An 18001-nucleotide genomic window follows, 5' to 3' on the forward strand; every position below is an offset into this window, starting at 1 on the left:
AACCAAGCCAGCGTGCCTACGAGAGGTTTTAGTGCTTCAGAAAACACATAGTTGTGGACCTACATGATCTGTCAATTTGGGGGCAATAGAAGAATTTGAAGTGGGTAGAATTGATTATAACAACAGTAAGTTGAGGTTAATAAAATGTGATAAGCTGAAAAGCACAACTCCTCAGGCTGCTTCACTGCAGAAACATAAGGCTGACCGGGTTACCCTTAGCTGATGTTGACAGAAAAACTGAATCATGGTCCTGACAATTGGGTGCGGGCAAGGTTAGCCACTTTGACAATTTACTTACAATTGAATCCCTTCTTGTACATCACACAGTCAATGACATTTGCTAGCCTGGCTGTCAAGAAGGAGTGTAGGGTTCAAAGATATCATGCAGTGTTTTCCTAAACCAGCATGTGATTAACAAAGCCTATGCTCGTATGAAAAAAGGAGCCTTGCAAGCTTCCACTCTGTAGTGATGCACTTACAAAGAACTGCAACACAATCAAGAAAGCCTCAAATGGGACCGTAACACAGAAAAAAAAATTAAATAAGAAAAATAAGGGAGCGACAAGGGGGAAGAGAATAAGAAAATTGACTGAAAATTATGTCTTGTAGCCAAATAATTTCTTTAACCTCAGGTTTTTGGTCATGCAATTGAAGTCGGAAGTTACACTGATCTGTCCTAAGGGATTTCTTTAAAATCCCAATACAGCAGGACATTAACATCTGTGTTAAACTATTGTCTGGCCAGGAAATTGGACACCGGTACATGAAATAAAAACTGTTCCAGTGAGGTGGTGCTTTCTTGTGTGGGAGACTTTGGGAGAATTCATCTTAATTTTCTATACTGGGGCACCCATGCATAGCACATGTGTTTTGGAAGACCTGGCCCTTCCACAAGAAAGGATAAATGATTGCAGATTTGTTAAAAAGTATCTCATCTTCAGATTCTCCTGTAAGAGCGTCATCTTTTAGGCTGGTCTGCTGCCCAGCTACATGAATAATGGCAGCTAACATAAAATCATAGATTTTCCTGCAGTTGACCTCTAATCTAAGGGTGCCTGAGCACGCCAAAGAACAACAGTAATCTTAATTTTCTTCTCTCCTATCAACTGAACCTCAGAATGACTCCTGAAAAGCTTATTTCAGTAAGGATTGTGCCTACAGTCCTCTAAAAACCAGCCTCTCTCAGAACGAGATCCCTTTAAGAATTAAGGCCTTTCCAGTTAAAAAAATTAATAAAGCTCAAAACACACATTTGGACTGTAGAGTTTAGTGCTTGTGAAACACTGAGAAATGTGAGGCAGGCTCTGATTGCCAGGGACAGTTCAAAGTAAATTAACCAGATAAAAGCAATGAGAACCTTTTAGTATCTATTCACAATAACAGTGAGAACAGGAAACAAGCAGAACCCATCTGTGCAGCCCTAGGGCACCTCATACTGAGCTTCATGGCTCTAATAAAGTAGTCAGGTTAAAGTCTAAGTGGATGTAACATGTGGAGACTGCTTGGGTTACAGCGGCCAGCCGGGGCGTTCCCTGGTGCAGGTGATAATCAGTATGATAATCACTATATTTACAGGCTTTCCATTTTATATCTGACATTGAAAATCTCGAAGAAGGAGGGATTAAGGAAATAAACAACCCACACAGAAGCTTTACCGCTCCCCAGAGAATGCAGCATTTTCATTCATGCGTGACATGCGACAACAGCAGAGCAAAACAGCGACAGAACAGAATTTTCTTAGGAGGCTTCATTTCACATCAGGAGTTCTTTCAGTTTTGATAAACTTTACACATTATTCATTCATTACTTCACCTCAGCATTTTCAGAGCTGTTTTCTGTTACTGCCTACAGAACATTTCATAAAACCCTCTCCCCACCTTATCACTGTTTCATACTAAATGTATTAAAAACTCACACTCCTTTTTCTATGCAACCTTTTTACTAACGGTGACAGCAAATTTATTGTTGCACCTCCTAAAGTAGAAATGAGATTTGTTTTTAGTTGTGAAGTGTCATTTGGCTCATGCTCTTTGGGGAAAAAAAATCCTAAGTACACTCATGCTGACAAAACCTGTGTGCAATGCTACTTAATGGGAGTAACACAATGTCACCAAAGTTAACACACACCCTCTCTTTGCACAATAGTGAGCAGTTTACACAGGAAAGTGAGATTAATTAAGGAGATAACAATAAAAAAGACAACTTCCGTTAGTGCTGGCCTTGCTGTTATGTTAGAATTTGCTTGCTAGCTGAAAACTATTTACATTCTTGAATGTATTTTACTGCTGTTGGAGTGCCAGCTGAAAACTACTTCCATTCTTGCGTGTATTTTATTGCTGTCTGAGCCTCAGCACTAAGTAAAAGGAACTGTTTACAATCTACACACAAGCTAATTTTAACAAGACTTGTTAAAATCCTGAGCCCTTTTATCAGAGGCAGTACAAACTATTTGTTTATAAGTAAACAGAAACATACCCTCCAAACACAGAACCCATCAGCCTCTGCAACCCTAGGAGTTAGCCCCCTATGTTAAAATACTTTTATGATTATAGAGTTAAAATGGCTCAACTTCAGTAATTGCATGTTCAGTTTGCCATGAGACACAGAAGGCCCACCATATATTGAATATTCTTGACACATCCAAATTTTTTTTTTTGTTGGTACCAAGGTTTTATGATTACTTGATCAAATTACAGCCAAAATGGTAACAACATGCATAGTGGGTTAAAATTAATTCATGTAGGCCAACATAAAACTCACACAATTGCACTGAGCAGCATTTGAAACCATGTATTGCCAAAATTAGCTGACAAAGGCTGTTTCAAAAACACCAGCAACATTATTATCTACAATATGCATTTTAACCTTTGTATGGAAAAAAAAAAAAGAGCACTGAAAACTAAATTTGCATTTCATTGCCGAAATCAACATTATCTCATAAAGAAATGATAAAACAGCAGGACAGCAATGATACCATTGCACACTGAATGCATTTCCCATAATTGCACAAAAGAGCAAATGCAGGGGACGCTGAAGATAATCCCTCCCCTGCCATCCTTCTTGGTAGGGAAAACATCTCACAGAATAACCTCAACTCACATATTACAGTATACCCCCTGGATTTACTGTTTTTAATTGGGAGGTTACTGACAGGTTTTGAAGGAGTTCCTACTTCATTAACTGTAAACTTCCTGACTTGCCCAAAATATACCCTATTCACATTTGCAGGAATAGCATCCTCTTTTCTCTGCACAGCAAGTCTGTGACGCAGAGGGTTCAGCCCAGCCCATGAATCAATGCAACCTGAAGCCTGCACACACACAGAGCATGTGGAACTGCAGAGGAAGGTCCTTGCAGCCCAGTGCAGAGCAGAGTGCATAACAACAAAAAGAAATAAAAAAGCAAACTCACTCAATGAGAATCAATAAATGACCATGAGGACCATATACTTTGTGTCAGCATTTGATGGGACAATTCCTACTGGCAACAATCATGTTTGAATAGTACTTCCAACACTGTACCTTATAAGTTTAGCTAGACTACTAAAATCTTCTAAAAATTACTCTTAAACATTTTCTTCCTTTCTTGCATTTCAGAAGTGTGGATTGTTAGTTTTCTTCTATTTACATTGTTTCCTTAAACACACTGAATGCTATGATTTTCTCACTCAGGTAATTCCCATTTTTTCAGTATAGTCATTTACTACAATTCCTCCCACTTCTGAGTTCATCTCCAGTCCTGGTGTAAAGTTGTGTTCTTTGCATCCTCCCCTGCTTTCCTGCAGATTGTACCGCTTGTGACAACAAAGTTACTTTCACAAATCTAACATTAAAACCCTGTTATCTAAAAGGAATGGGTGACAACTGAAATAAACAAAGGTCTAGGGAAGATTTTTGTAGTAGTGATGCCCACTGATATTGACAACTTCATTCTGTAGAAGACAGACTCCAATAATCAAGGTGGGCTTAGATTGATAATCTCCTTTCTTCGAGGTAGATGCTGAAGATTCATATTTCTGAAACAGACATTTTTATACATGATTTCCTAAAGGACAGCAGACTTTTAAAACAAAAAACCAAAAGCAAACAAAAAAAAATATCATGTATTATTTGTCTCTCTGCACTATAGAGATGTGTGTCTTTACTGTAATGTAATTACCAAGACTTGTAGTTCACCTTTCCTTAAGCAGGCACATTTGTCCTTTGATCTGTCCGTCCCTTCTATCATCTTTCCCCCTCCCTAATAAAGAGCTTTCTTATACAATTCTGTAGTTTTAGAGCTATACCCTTGTTTTATAAATGTCATAGGTACTGAGAACCTCTGATTTCACTGGCATCTGTTGTGTCCTGTAAATCTGAGTACAAGCCAAAAAAAAGATACTCTCTTTTGTTAAAATCTGCCTTCTTATTTTCTTGGGAGATAAGCAATGAAGAATGAATTACCATGTGCCCTCCTTCTGGTATTTACTTCCTAAAAAAGTTGTCACAGTGCAGGAGATCAACTAGTTTTTAAAGAGACCTAGTGAGCTGTGCCATGCCTTATTTTGTACTCTTCCAGCTTCAGGCCAGTTTATACTAAATATGACCCTGCAAATGGGGCTTAAGGCACAGAGGGGACAATGGATTTTCAATTGCTGCCTTGGAATTATAACAAAGATAAACACATAAATACATCCACTAACTTCACGGCAGAGTTGGTGGGGTGCTCTTCTATCAAATCATCAGCTATTTAATATAGCCCATGAACGCGCAGCAATGTGATCTGTCTTTATACCACTTTTTCCTGTATACGATTCACAAAGTGAAACTGTTAAGGTAAATCTGATCTTATTCCCTGCCCCAATTTTAGGAAAGTAATAGATTCATGTACATACACACATAGAGAGATATTACAGCAAATCCACAGCTCTTAACATGGCGAGTTAACAGCATACAAGAACTACAAGTACTTTCATGCGATGCAAATAGGGGTGATGTCAAAGCTGTGGTAATGATAATCATGACCTCCCTAGGGAATTAGAGGTAGATTCCACAAAAGACTCTGCTGATCAGTTGAAAACATGATTTCAACAAGTGGCTGCTATTATTCTGCTACTTAAAATGAATGGATGAAAAGTCTACAGGACACAGCTCCAGCTGGATCACTAACCTTTAGTGCCAACAGTCCATTTATTGTAGTTAGTGGTAAGACAGATGTGTTCATCTTCAATCAGTGCTAAAGAGCTATCAGTGGTTACTCAAAACACTGTAGATAGTCCTATCCAGCCTGTTATGTCATCGTAGTTGGATTTAGACAGGTATTACTTTAAGGTCAACTATTTCTACATTTCACCGTGTAAAGGCAATACAACCTCATACGCCTTTATTAAAAAATGGCCATTTATGAAGGCATTAAGGGCTCAAAGGAAAATGTAATTTCATGCTTTTCCTTTTTTTTTCCCTTTTCCTCAGAGATAGTTGCTTTAATATGGGTCAATAACAAGAGTTTGAGAAGAGAAGACAAAAGAACCACCCAGTATATCTTCTGAAACACATGGTGAAAATCTGCTACAGCTGAGAAAGTTTGCGATACACATGGGGATGTGCTACACGGATGTAATGCTTCAATATGATTTTTGTTTGACAACACAGAGGTCTAATCCTTGATTCAGTCATTAGTGTAAATCTGTTCATGTTTCAGAGAAGATCAGTGAAAATGGTCAGAGAATGGACAGACTCCGCACACAGCTTGAGAATCAACACTGAGAACCAGCAAGTATCCACCCCTCCCTGGTGATTACTGGAAAAAACACAGCTGGCATCAATTGGATGGGCAGATTACCATAAAGGAACACTGAGGGGTTTTTTACCCCACTTTCCTTTTCTTACGAGCAGTACTAGACCCCAATTTTATTTTTTTTTCTTGATGGATAGATAGTGAGAATTCATATAATATCCTAAAATATTATTTCAGCTTGCTCCAGAAATACTAAAGACACTGGCAAATATACGCACACTGCCTTCACCCAGTAGCTGCAAATATAAAATAATAAGAATCAGTTCAAGTGAATAATCAGAATAAGTATAAATACCATATGGGGTTAAAGTTGTAGTGTTCAGAGGGGGCTCTGGCAGAGTACCAGAGGGTTTTGTCTGCAAAAGCCTAGTGTGAAAAGAATTGAGAAAGAAACATATTTCCTATCCTGCTTGGTTTCACCCTGGAGTGTTTGTATCACATACAATTCATTAATATTCAAGCTATTTATTCTCCTATTCAGGTTACTACCAGAACTATAGTTCCTGCCAGAATCCTCTGTGGAAAGAATCACCCTGAGTCAGAGTTTAATGCCATTGCAGGGTGTGCAACGGCTGCAGCAGGGATGTGCCTCTGAGCCATTTTGAAATTTTATGATGGATAAAGTGCTATTACTTACATCTCTATCTTACATCCTTACCTAAAGAACTGAACTTCTTATGACTCTGTATGTGTCTCTCTCCTCACATATTACAAACATGAAATTAGTAAACAATACTTGTTTACACCATTTCTCTCTAAAAATATGTCTGTTTCTACCTTAAAAATAAATGCATCATCATCAGAAGTGAGAAAGAAGAAAAAGAGACACCTCTTCCTTAAACATCATTGAATCAGAACATAATAAAAATGAAAACAAAAATATTAATAGCTAGAAGATAAGAATTTTATTTGTATATAAAAATAGAAGATGTGTGGGGTCTTCTGAAGTCTTTAATACTGCTCATTGAATGCTCCCAGTGCTACCTTTCTGGCTGGAGGGTGGCAAACAGAAATAAAATCTTGCATCATTTTCAGTGAGGCCTTCTGTGATTGTAACCACTTAAACTAGCCTGAAATCAGGCTAGACACTCTCATCTAGCAATTTCATATGAAGAGAATAATCAGATACTCTGCTAAAAGTGCTAGGATCTAGCAGGATTCTCTCTAGTCCTGGTAAAAGGTTAATGTCTTTTTAGCAGTGAAATTGAGTTGTTTTATATACTTTGTTTAGTGTGATGTCATGCACAGCCATTTAGAATTATAACTGAAGCTGTGGCTTTGGGAACTCGGTAAAAAGCAATCATTGTGTCACACTCTTATGTGCTGGGCTTGCTTTGCTTGTTAACTCTAGCAAAAAAATAAAGTTGCTCACTGCAATCTTCACCAATAACAATACCTTTTAAATTGATCTTCAAATTACATATTTTACATTTTCAATGAATTTCAAACCCAGCTGACTTTAGGATTCTTACTGGAGTTTCTTGTGCTGTTTAATGCAAATTCAATGATGCATTTATCTGCATTCAAGATAGGAATACTCAAGATGAATTTTGTTTTCTGAAATTTTCAGTTTTAGCTAATTGTAGTTATTTATGGAAGGAAAAACCTAGTTCTCAGTCTGTACCAGCAGTGCCCTCTCACAACATGGTCACTGCACAGAAAAACAACATTTCAATCTGACCACAGTTAGATCACTGTGGTCCAGAGTGAAGAACATAAGTTCTAACTCCAGATGTGACTAGGGCACTATTTATCATCTTGGACAAGTTGTTAATTTCTAGGATCAATTTTTTAAAAATCCATAGAAGTTAGAATTTAACTGCTTTTGACCATTAAGTATTTATGGATGAGGGAGTTTGGTTAAGTTTATTTTTCTATTAGAAGCCATCCTGAACTTGAGACAGGCTCAAACATATCAGAGATTGAAAGAACAGTCAAATAATGAAATTAAAGGGATATGATTCCAACGTATTTTTAAATGGTATTACAAAAGACATGCAGTGGTTGAGTTGGGGAGGGGCCTCTGCACATCATCTACAGAGTCCAACCCCACTCCTCAAGCAGGGTCAGCTAAGGCAGGCTGCCCAGGACCACTCAGTTTTGATTATTTTCAAGGATGGAGTCTCCACAGCCTTTCTGGAAAATCTGTTTCATCACTTGACCACCATCAGAGTAGAGCTTTTATGCTTATTTATGCTTAAATGAAATCTCCTATAGCTGAATGTGTGCCTGTTGTCCCTTGTCGTGTCACCTCCCACCGCTGTGAAGAGCCTGCCTTCATTTTATTTACTACCTCTTGTTAGTGTGCCTTGATAACATCTCCCTGATCCTCCTCTTCTTCAGGCTCTCACTCTCCCCTCCCCATACAACAGATGCTCCAACCCTCACTCATCTTTGTGGCCCTTTGGTGGCACCACTCCAGTAAGTCCCTGTCCTTCTCACATTGTGAGCCCAGAACTGAACCCAACACTGCAGACACATCTCATCAGGGCTGAGCAGAGGGGAGCAATTTCTGCCCCCCACCTGCTGGCAATGCCCTTCCTAAGCAGCCAGTGATGCTGAGCTCTTCCTTCCTTGTTGTGCAGGCACATCACTGCCTCATATCCTTTTTTCCCACTGAAATTATGAGGTCCTCTTTTGCAAAGCTGCTTTCTACCCAACTGGTTCCCAGCCTGTCCTGGGACTAGCATTCCTCCCCAGGTAAGAGGACCTTCCATTTCCATTTGCTGAACTTCATGAGATTCCCATCAAGCAATTTCTTCTCTCTGTCAAGGTCTTTGAACCTCTGTCAAGGTCTGTGATTTTTCTTGAAGAAGCGGGGTTCAGAATTCCTATGACAAATGAAACTACAAGCATACTGAGGATTCCATTTTACTTTTAAGACACTTAAGAAAAACCAAAAAAGAAGAAAATGACAAAAAGTAAGAGGTAAAAGTAATAAAATGGTGTATGAATATGCATTAATTCCTATAGGGAAAAAACCCTGAAATTAGATTTTGTAATTATGGAAACGTACATTCCTGCATTGAAGACCAGTAATCTTTCACCTAATACATAACATGACTTATTCGTCCAAAGTGCATAGTTTAGCACTGCATTACTCCATGGATAACTGTATGCAGATCATTTTCTTTCAGTGTGATCATTTGCCCCAAGATGCACTCGGTATGCAGCAGTAATAATATTGATATGCTGAATTCACAGTGGTTTTGCCTGATGGGTATTTGCCTTCCCTGTTGAACCAACTTTATGTACACACATATATATACATACACATACATGACTTTTACAAATGCATACATAGATAATGACAAAACAAATGTGATCTCCCTCTCCAAAGATTCTTATGTTTCAGTTTTCCATATGCACCCATTTTCCAAGACCTTCCTTGTTAAATCAGTGGTTTTCACAAGCAGTTATATTCACTAGACCTCCAGCTAGGGAAAAACAAGGTGCCTGCAATGGCATCCCACCCAGTAAAATATAACAATTTATTGGCACCCTCGACTTTTCTGAGCATTTGAAGGTTATTAAGACCTACAGCTGTAACTTGAGATACACTGGTTATAGCACCATTCATGTTAAATAGTACTGATAGATCTTTTTGTTACTATGAAGTTATTTTACCTTGTTAATATAGTTGTGATGACTTATTATCTGTTCCCCCTTCAAGATATCATTTGATATATTCACTAGTTATAAAATATTAAATTACAAATACATTTTTCTTTCAGCATAATGACTGAAGTTGCTGTACAATTTGCTATGTTCATAAAATCACACAGATAACTTCTAAAGCCATGCTGAAAAATGAAATATGGACTCAGTCCACACAGAAGAGAAATGAAAGATTTGGTCAACAGCTGAGTAAAAGAAAATTCTGAGTTTTGACTGTGCTATTTTTACAAGAACAGTTCTCTAAATCTCTGCTGAGCAAGGACACCATCCTAGTGGCACCAGTTGTATATTCTAAAGGATCATAAAAATCTATCACCGTTTTCAATCAATAAAGTTTTATAAACTTGGTACAGAATGATACAAAAAATTACCATTTCTGATTCCACCATATGTGCATTTTCCACATACTTCCAGACTCAAGGAAAAAATTTTTAAGCCTCAGCTATACTTCAGAACAGTTATCATTTAACCTCTAATTCTATGACTTTAAAATGCTACATTTATTTTAGTATTTGTCTCACAACTATTTTTTAATTACTGAGACAACAGATTGACATTAAATTTTAGTACACATTTATGTATGTGTTAACCAGTACTATATGCTTAGTATATGTAAGCAAATGAACCTGCAATTGCACCTGATACCTTTCTTATTTTACACATGACAAGTGGAAGACTGCAAATTATTCTGAAGCTGAAATTAGTAGTCATAGTAATAGTAGTAGTAATTCAGTTTTGGACAGGTTATTTTTAGCTGTGTACTTGCTCAAGCCCTTCACTGCAGATTTCTCACACCTCTGAGTGTTTCGAAGTATAAATAATCTATTTTTTCCTCTGCCTCTAGCATTACATTTGTGTTTAAATATAACAGAAGTTATTTCAAGCTATTTAGTTTGACTCACACTTTCCAACACAAAGGATTCCTGTGATTTCTTCCAAGATGCTGTGTCTCTTCCATTTTATGCAAAATTTGAAAAGAGCTGTAGGGTCAGCTCAGTGCTGTTCTTTTGTTCAGACTGCATTCTGAATTGGGCTCTAGAAATTTACTTCTTTCTCTTACATTGGTAATAAATTTTTTAGCCAAATACCTGATAACAAGTGAATGAGAACATTCTAAAGCAGTAGTGCTATACTCTCAGAGCAGAAGTAGTGGCAATAACAGCATACCAGATGCTGCATTGGAGGTTTTTTCCCTCCTTCTTTTAAACACAGTTATTTATGGATTTAGGGAAATTAAGAAAAAATAGGCTGGGGCCTCTGAAAAGTGGCACAAATTTGTAGAATCTCCTTGGTTTGAGGTTTATTTTTTTTTCTAAAGAGCTACATGGAATGTAATGCTCACATAATGTACTAAAATCTAATTATGTTATAAACAAGTCAGAACAGATATTCAGCACTAGCAAACATGTATACTACAACTCCCTAATTCCTTACCTCTTGTCAGATTTTTATATCATGCATGCTCCTCTTTCAGTCACGTTAATCAACTCTTCTGAACTGTACTTAAAGAAGCCACATACGATATCTACCATGCCATGTTTTGAAAATCACCATGCTCTAAAAAGGCATTTTGATCTCAGGTTTAGACCATGAAAATGAACAGTTTATTTGGAGCCTGAATGGCTTACATGGCAAGCAGTGAACAGTTTGCAGAGGATACTGTGCTAAAAGTGTCACTTTAAAAAAATAATATTGAAGCAGTTCTTTACAAACATGGCACTTGTCCAAAGCACATACGGAACGTAAATATAACAGTAAAATTTTATGCACCAGATTTGACCAAGGTCTTGAGTGCTAATTTATATTTTCTCCATTTTGCTGGAAGACTAGCTGCATTTGATAAAGCTACTTCATAAGGACTCTGTTCTCCTAACATTTACACATCACACATCTGGACTTGGAAAAGGATTCTGAGTGAAAGAGCCAACTAATGCAGATCTTGTTTATGTTATGTGCAATTACTCTTGTGTCATGAATCTCCCTGGGATATCAGAATGTGCTGAAGACACTCAAACAATATACACTTCAAATAAAAGTGCAAAAGCCTGAGTGTTTCTGTCCCTATCAATGATCTTGGTACACACGATCATGGAAGAAAATTAATGGTATTTGTATTTTCTAACAATATTGCACTTCATTTTTATTAATTATTTGTATGTAATTAGAGCTGCCCTCAGCATCTGAAGATCTCTGTTTGGATTGTTTTTCTCTCACAACTCGCTCACTGCAGCCAAGGGAACTAAGTGATGGCAGTTGCAACACTCAATTCAGTTACATAAACACATCTTCCTTGCCAGATTCCCCTGCGGTGCTTCCATTTCATGAAGTCAGTCTGTAGCATTTAGTAATGTACTGTACCAGCAAGTTTCTTTTCATGTCACAAAAGATTAGGTCCTCTGCTCCTGGCAGCAGAGCAGCATGTGTGTGAGCATCACACACATGGAATCTACCCCACACCAGGTGGCTGCACCAGCAAGAGAACAAAGAAGAAATACAATACTTGACTAGCTACAGAACAAGAACTGGATGTCAGATTTTAGCAGGAGAAAGACAGCCTTCACCCAGAAAATAAAGCAGATTTATTCCTAAGCCTATTGCAGTGTCAACAACAATGAGTGCATGTTACACCTTCAACCGTACACAAGATGCATTTGCTTCAGTCTGTACTGAGTGTATTTGGCAGTAATGATAAATAATGCTCTGGCCAGACTGTCCCTGTAGATGTAAACAGTTACACTTTTTAACATCACAGCTGGAACAAACACACCTCTGACTATGAAAGCAGTATGTGGTAAAAGAGGTGACATAGACAGAGTGACCTAATCCATCACACAGCCCATCAGCTGCAGGGATGAGAGGCTTTCTGGACAAAGTTTCCCCCACACCGGCCCATCAGTGTGAAGCTGGGTGGTCACAGTCCATTGATTTGCCAGATCTTACCTTCCCCATGGACAGGTCACTGCCAAAGGCTAGCTGGGAAATGAGTGCCTGTAAGTCTCTGCAAGGATTAGGCACAACATGAGTCTCTGGGCGTGTTTAGAGCAGGCAGTGCAGCATCACAGAGGGCTCACAACTACCTGAGCTACCAGGCTGAGCTGGTCATTCATGCACAGTCACACAGCTGAAGGTACTTTTGAAGCACCAGCAAATTGAGTCATCTAGTTTTGCAGGTTGCCCGTCATGGGTCAGTTCAAATGTCATTGGTTGAAGAGTACACCTATGCACTTCAAGGATTAGTTGTAAATTCCACTTGCGGCCTAGATAAATATAAAAACACGGAGGGTTTTTTTCTGAGAAAGAAACATAGGAGAAAGGAAAGAATCCAAACAAAAACTGAAGTAGCTGAAATTACTTATTAATGGTTAAGAACTACAACACAGTGAAAGAGGCTTTTTTTTATCCTTTTACACAATTCTCAGTCAACACTGAAGCTGTGTAGAAAAGCTTCCTTCCTTCTTTCTAACTTAAGACTTCATTTTCCTTTGGGGTCCTCTGATCAGGTTAAAGAGTCTAAGCAACAGCACTGCTATATAAAGCTGGAATGTGAACCACCTGGTCCATATGTTCAGTTCAAGGACTTAGTGAGCTTGGATCAAACTTCTAGCTAAAGTGATTTCCTTACTGTTCTCTATAACTCCTACAGATAAATGTAATAATTAACAGTACCATGTCCACATCCCTACCCAGCAAAGTGAGATTTTTCTTTGTGAAAATTCTGACACTACACAATGCAAGGAAGACAAGATCAAGCATTACACGAATGTAGATCAAATTTACTTTCACATTTTCACATGGAATTGTTAAAGGCTGGCTCCAAGTGTTGACATGTTTGCTCGGTAATTCATATGCCATGTTTCTCTTCAGTTAAACAAGGAAAAAACCCACTTCTGTTCCAGCATAAGATTGTCCACAAGTGGACACAATACAAATGTGAGTTAAAGCTGCTGTGCCTAAAATTATGTGCTCTCTCAGTTCAGATTAATGTTTCCCTGTAGACCAGTCTGTATTAAAGGAGGAATGACTGATATGGTAGATTAAGTCTGCAGTCCTGCAAACTGCCTTTCTGCAAGTATCCATACTTGTAATTGTTATATGTATTGAGGTTAACTCACATTGCCTACACATGGGAAAATCTAGCTATAAAAAGAAGTGGTCTACATGTGTGGTAAGAGTTCTCACCTTTTATTTGTCCAAGTCATATTGAGGCAATGCACTACTGCCCAGTGGTTAATGCTGTCTTGGCAAATGTAGTACCTGGCTTCTCAATTTTACTGGTTAGTGAGCTGCACACCAAGGTATAGAAGTTACCACCTAAATTCTTCATAAATTTGCCATTTCTAAAGTAAAAGAAGCAGCAGGTAAAAATCACACCACTTTCTGTGATGCTATTTTATGTAATACTAACAACGTGTAAATAGCCAAAGGATAGTTTCATTTAGTTAACACTTAAAATCAGATAAAGTGTCTTCCTTAATAGTACACGTTATTTCCTGGAAACATTGCAGCTAAGTACCAATATTCCACAGAAGACTACAGGTTAAGTATATACTAGTGGAGTCTCTTTTAATAGGAGCCCGTGAAGCTTTTCTTGCAGCTTAGTGGCAAAGAATTTACAGTACTAGGGATGCTAACAACCCAACATCCATTTGCAACATAAAATGTTCTGTTAATCAGTGTGCTGCTGTTTGTTTAGAAAAGTGTGTGACACTCTCAACTTCTACTTTCAATACTTGTGCAGAAACTATTCACAGTTCAGGTGGCATTTAGGTATTTTGTATTTCAGAGCTAGCAAAGAAGTCTGGTGACATGGTCATTGCTATGGTAACTATACTTTTGTAGTAAACACTGAAGTAAGTAGGTGCATAAAACATGTATAAGTTGTCACTATATAAGTTACTGTTGCCCTGGGGCTGCAATAATTTCCTTCCTTTAAAATCGTTAAATCTAGCCATAAATACTTGGTATCTCTCAATGTCCTATAATTTCAATAAGATGACAAGGCTCCTCGTACATAATATAGTGCAAACACACAAGCACATCAATTTATCAAAATAGGAACTTTCTGAAGAAGTAATTTATTGGCCTGTAAGTAGCAAAGTATGAACAGGCTTCTGGCCTGAATAAAGAAAACCACTTCCAGGTTTGCACTCAGGCAAGACTGACCTGTTGTGGGTATAAAATGCTAAGGCAATTTCTCCATCACTGGGAAATACAGAGCCATTTCCAGGCAGAGAGCTTCACTGGATCTTCTCACGTCTTTCCCTTATTCTTTATTTCCTTCTCTCCTCAAATTATCCACCAATGGCTGAGATGTGGAATTAAAAGATAGGCTGGACCCTGCCTCCTTCAGCTAACAGCAGTAATGTGCAGAAAAAGGTTTGGTCCCTCTTTTGTGTTCTGCTCTTCAACATAAAGAATGTTTAACCTAAAGTGGTCCTCCTTCTGTCCCAGCAGAGCAATATAACACTATTGTTAATGTCTTTCATACACAAACTTCTTTTGGAACAGCGAAGCACAAGCTTAACATGTAGCTTAACACAAGCTTCTCACACATAGTGACAATGAACTGATACTCAGAGAAGGGAAGACAGTTGTCTTCCAATTTAGAGCAGGACTGTAACTCTGCTGGTCTACCCATGGCACAGAATGAAGCAGGCACTGATAGGTCAAGTGGATCCCTTGGGATCATTTCCTTGGCTTACATTACATGTATGGCTTGGAAGTCTTATCTTCAGAAACAAAGCGAACACTGTTCTGTAACAGCTGCATTATATCATCATATCAAATGGATTAGGATGACCATGGAGACTGGAAGGCCCAGCCAGCTATCAGTGTTGAGGGAAGTACAGCTGAATAAGTCTCTTACAGAACATACACCAGTGTATGCCCAGCGACTGGACAAACATCAACAGACACCCTTTTAAACTAGAGAATCCTGCTGCTGCAAGAAAAAAAGAGAAAAGGGAAAAGGTGCTAATTTTATGTATGATGAGAAAGCACCCACTTTAATGTATAATTGATGTTCTGGTCGTCTCTCTAATGCCAATATTAAGTCCTTTTTTTCACTTAAAGCAGATATTTGACCTCTCTTTGCTATGATATATACTGTATCATAACCTTACATACTTTGAATATATTTTCTGAGTGTACAAGGACTTTATTTATGAATCCTTTGACAACTAGGTCCTTTACCACAGATACTCACTGGCTGTATCCCAAAGGGTTTACCAATTGTCAAAAGTAATTATCATTTGAAATTTAACATTTGGGCTATATTCAAAGATGGAGATTTGTACACAAGGTATTCATGATGACTTTACCTAATTCTATCTAGAAGGACTAAAACAGTGCAGGCAGCTCTAACATGGGACCATTGAAATGGTATTATCAGTCCTTGCTGCACAAGTCCTTTGCTGATACAGAAGGTACACAAGGTACAGAAGGTACAGATTAACAGGCTGGTGCATTGTGGCTGTTTGTCTAATGCTCTGTTACATTTGGAAATCTCTTCTTATGAGTCAACACCAATAAAAAACAATTTAAGGTTGGTACCACTTGAGAAGAATAGAATTTTTGCATTGCTGTGTAATCCTCAGTCTTTTCCTTAGAGTTCACGTATGATGCTTTAAAAAAAACATAATGATAATGATGATAATATAAAAACAACAACACTATTAACAATTAATTATAATAAGGACAAAAATAAAATAATAATAATAATAATAATAATAATAATAATAATAATAATAATAGTCATCCAGGATGAAAATTTACATCAAGTCAATATCCAGTAAAAATCAGAGTATGAACTGACAACTTCAGTATTAAGAACTGCAAGTATGCTATAAGAATTTTGCAATCCACAGCTCGAATATAAATTCAGAAAGCCCAGGGTTAGGCTGACATTGAAAAAAATTCAACTAAGTTTTATCTTTTACTAAAGGTAAAAGATAGACAAGCAAGTTACTCAACATTAACTCCTGCTTGCCTTGATACTATGAATGAAAACATACATGAACAAAGTCCAGTGTTCTGAAAACACCATTCCCAGCTAATTTACTCCTCCAAACATTGAAATATTTAGTAGTAACAATAACTATTCTGCAGTTTTACCACAGGACACCGTATCACTAGTGCTCTCAACAGTAGGACTGAGACACCTCCCGAAACACAGCTCCTTCATGGTGCTCTTGTGCTGACAGAGGACCAACTTAACAAAGAGCCAGCTACTTCTCACTGGTCTTGCATCACACAAACCCTGCTGTCACATTGAAAACTAATGTGGAAATGCAGGGAAGCCCAATCTCCTTTCCCTTTGCTCCCCTGCATAAGAGTAAGGCATAATTCAGTTAATGTATTCTTAGCCCACAAGCTTTCACTCTGTTCTGCAAGAATTCAACAGTTGTTTTAAAACATGGGGACTACTACTGAAAGTTGCTGGAAGTATTCAGCCAGAAAGCTGAAAAGATTGACAGTGAATTTTTTTACTTATATAGCAAAGACTAATTTGTATTTTACGCTGTTTCAGCAGTCTCTAACTGTTTTCTTCAAAATCACTGGCTCAGTGGCACCATATGGAGCATGTTGAACTTAAGGTACCAAGAATGTGTCCAAGATATATCTCACTCCAGTGTGTTAAAACATTCCACCCTGCAGCTGTCATTATAGGAATATAATTCATACTCTAAAGTTTAAAGAAAAACAGTGTAGCTTACTATGCTTACAAAAATACAAGATTCTTTTGGTTCCAAGTAACAGTCAGTAAATGGAAAACAGTTAATCTTAAAAACTGCTGTCTTAAATATTTGAAATTTCAACTGATCATGAACTGCTTCAATTTTGCATGGTATTTAAGACTGAAAGCAAACAAAAAAAAAAACATGGAAAAGAATAAGAGAATTCCTAAAAAACCATATAAAGGGACCTGTATATCCAACTTCAGCACAGAGCATTGTTACTTTTTTTCTTTTCCATTCACTGCATTTATTTTAAAAATTGATATATGAGATTATGGAGCAAAAACCTTAGCTACATTTTGTAATGGCACTGAACAAGTGTATCATCAGTGTTATGAGATTTCACCTCTCTCTGGTCATTACTCCTCTTTATTAATTTTCTTTATCTCTGTTTAAAATCTAAGTTTCTCAGGACAAGGCATGCCTCTTACTCTGTTTTGTAAAATGTATAGAACTGCAAAAGTCAGCTATAAAGTTAATTGCTGTAATAAGGATAGGAGATAAGCAAGAAAAAAAGAACACATGATGGTCTCTTAGAAAAGCTGTCTTGGGATGGACACATAATTCAAATAGTCAGTTCACAAGACAGCAATGCAAGATGCCTCAAAAAAGGATCTGCAAACCCCCATTTTTATATGCCAACCCATCATCTAGTCTGTATAAGATATGTTTCAGATGAAAACTATTTTAGAGATTTTAAAAATTTTATTGATACAATTTCTCACGGGCCTTTCTCTGCAAAGCCAGGAAGTTGTATGAGGCTCAGGGGAAAATGTTTCAGAAATCTTCTAAGCTTATCTCATGATTGCTTA

At 37.6% G+C, this 18001-nt stretch overlaps 1 protein-coding gene across 2 annotated transcripts in view; it reads right to left on the reverse strand.

The window, feature by feature from the left end:
- ADK (adenosine kinase) overlaps nucleotides 1–18001 on the reverse strand; it is a 272718-nt gene that overhangs the window by 47523 nt on the left and 207194 nt on the right. The window lies entirely within an intron of this gene.

Source organism: Onychostruthus taczanowskii, unplaced genomic scaffold, assembly GCF_017590055.1.
Source record: "Onychostruthus taczanowskii isolate IOZ18803 unplaced genomic scaffold, ASM1759005v1 scaffold22, whole genome shotgun sequence".
NCBI lineage: Eukaryota > Metazoa > Chordata > Aves > Passeriformes > Passeridae > Onychostruthus > Onychostruthus taczanowskii.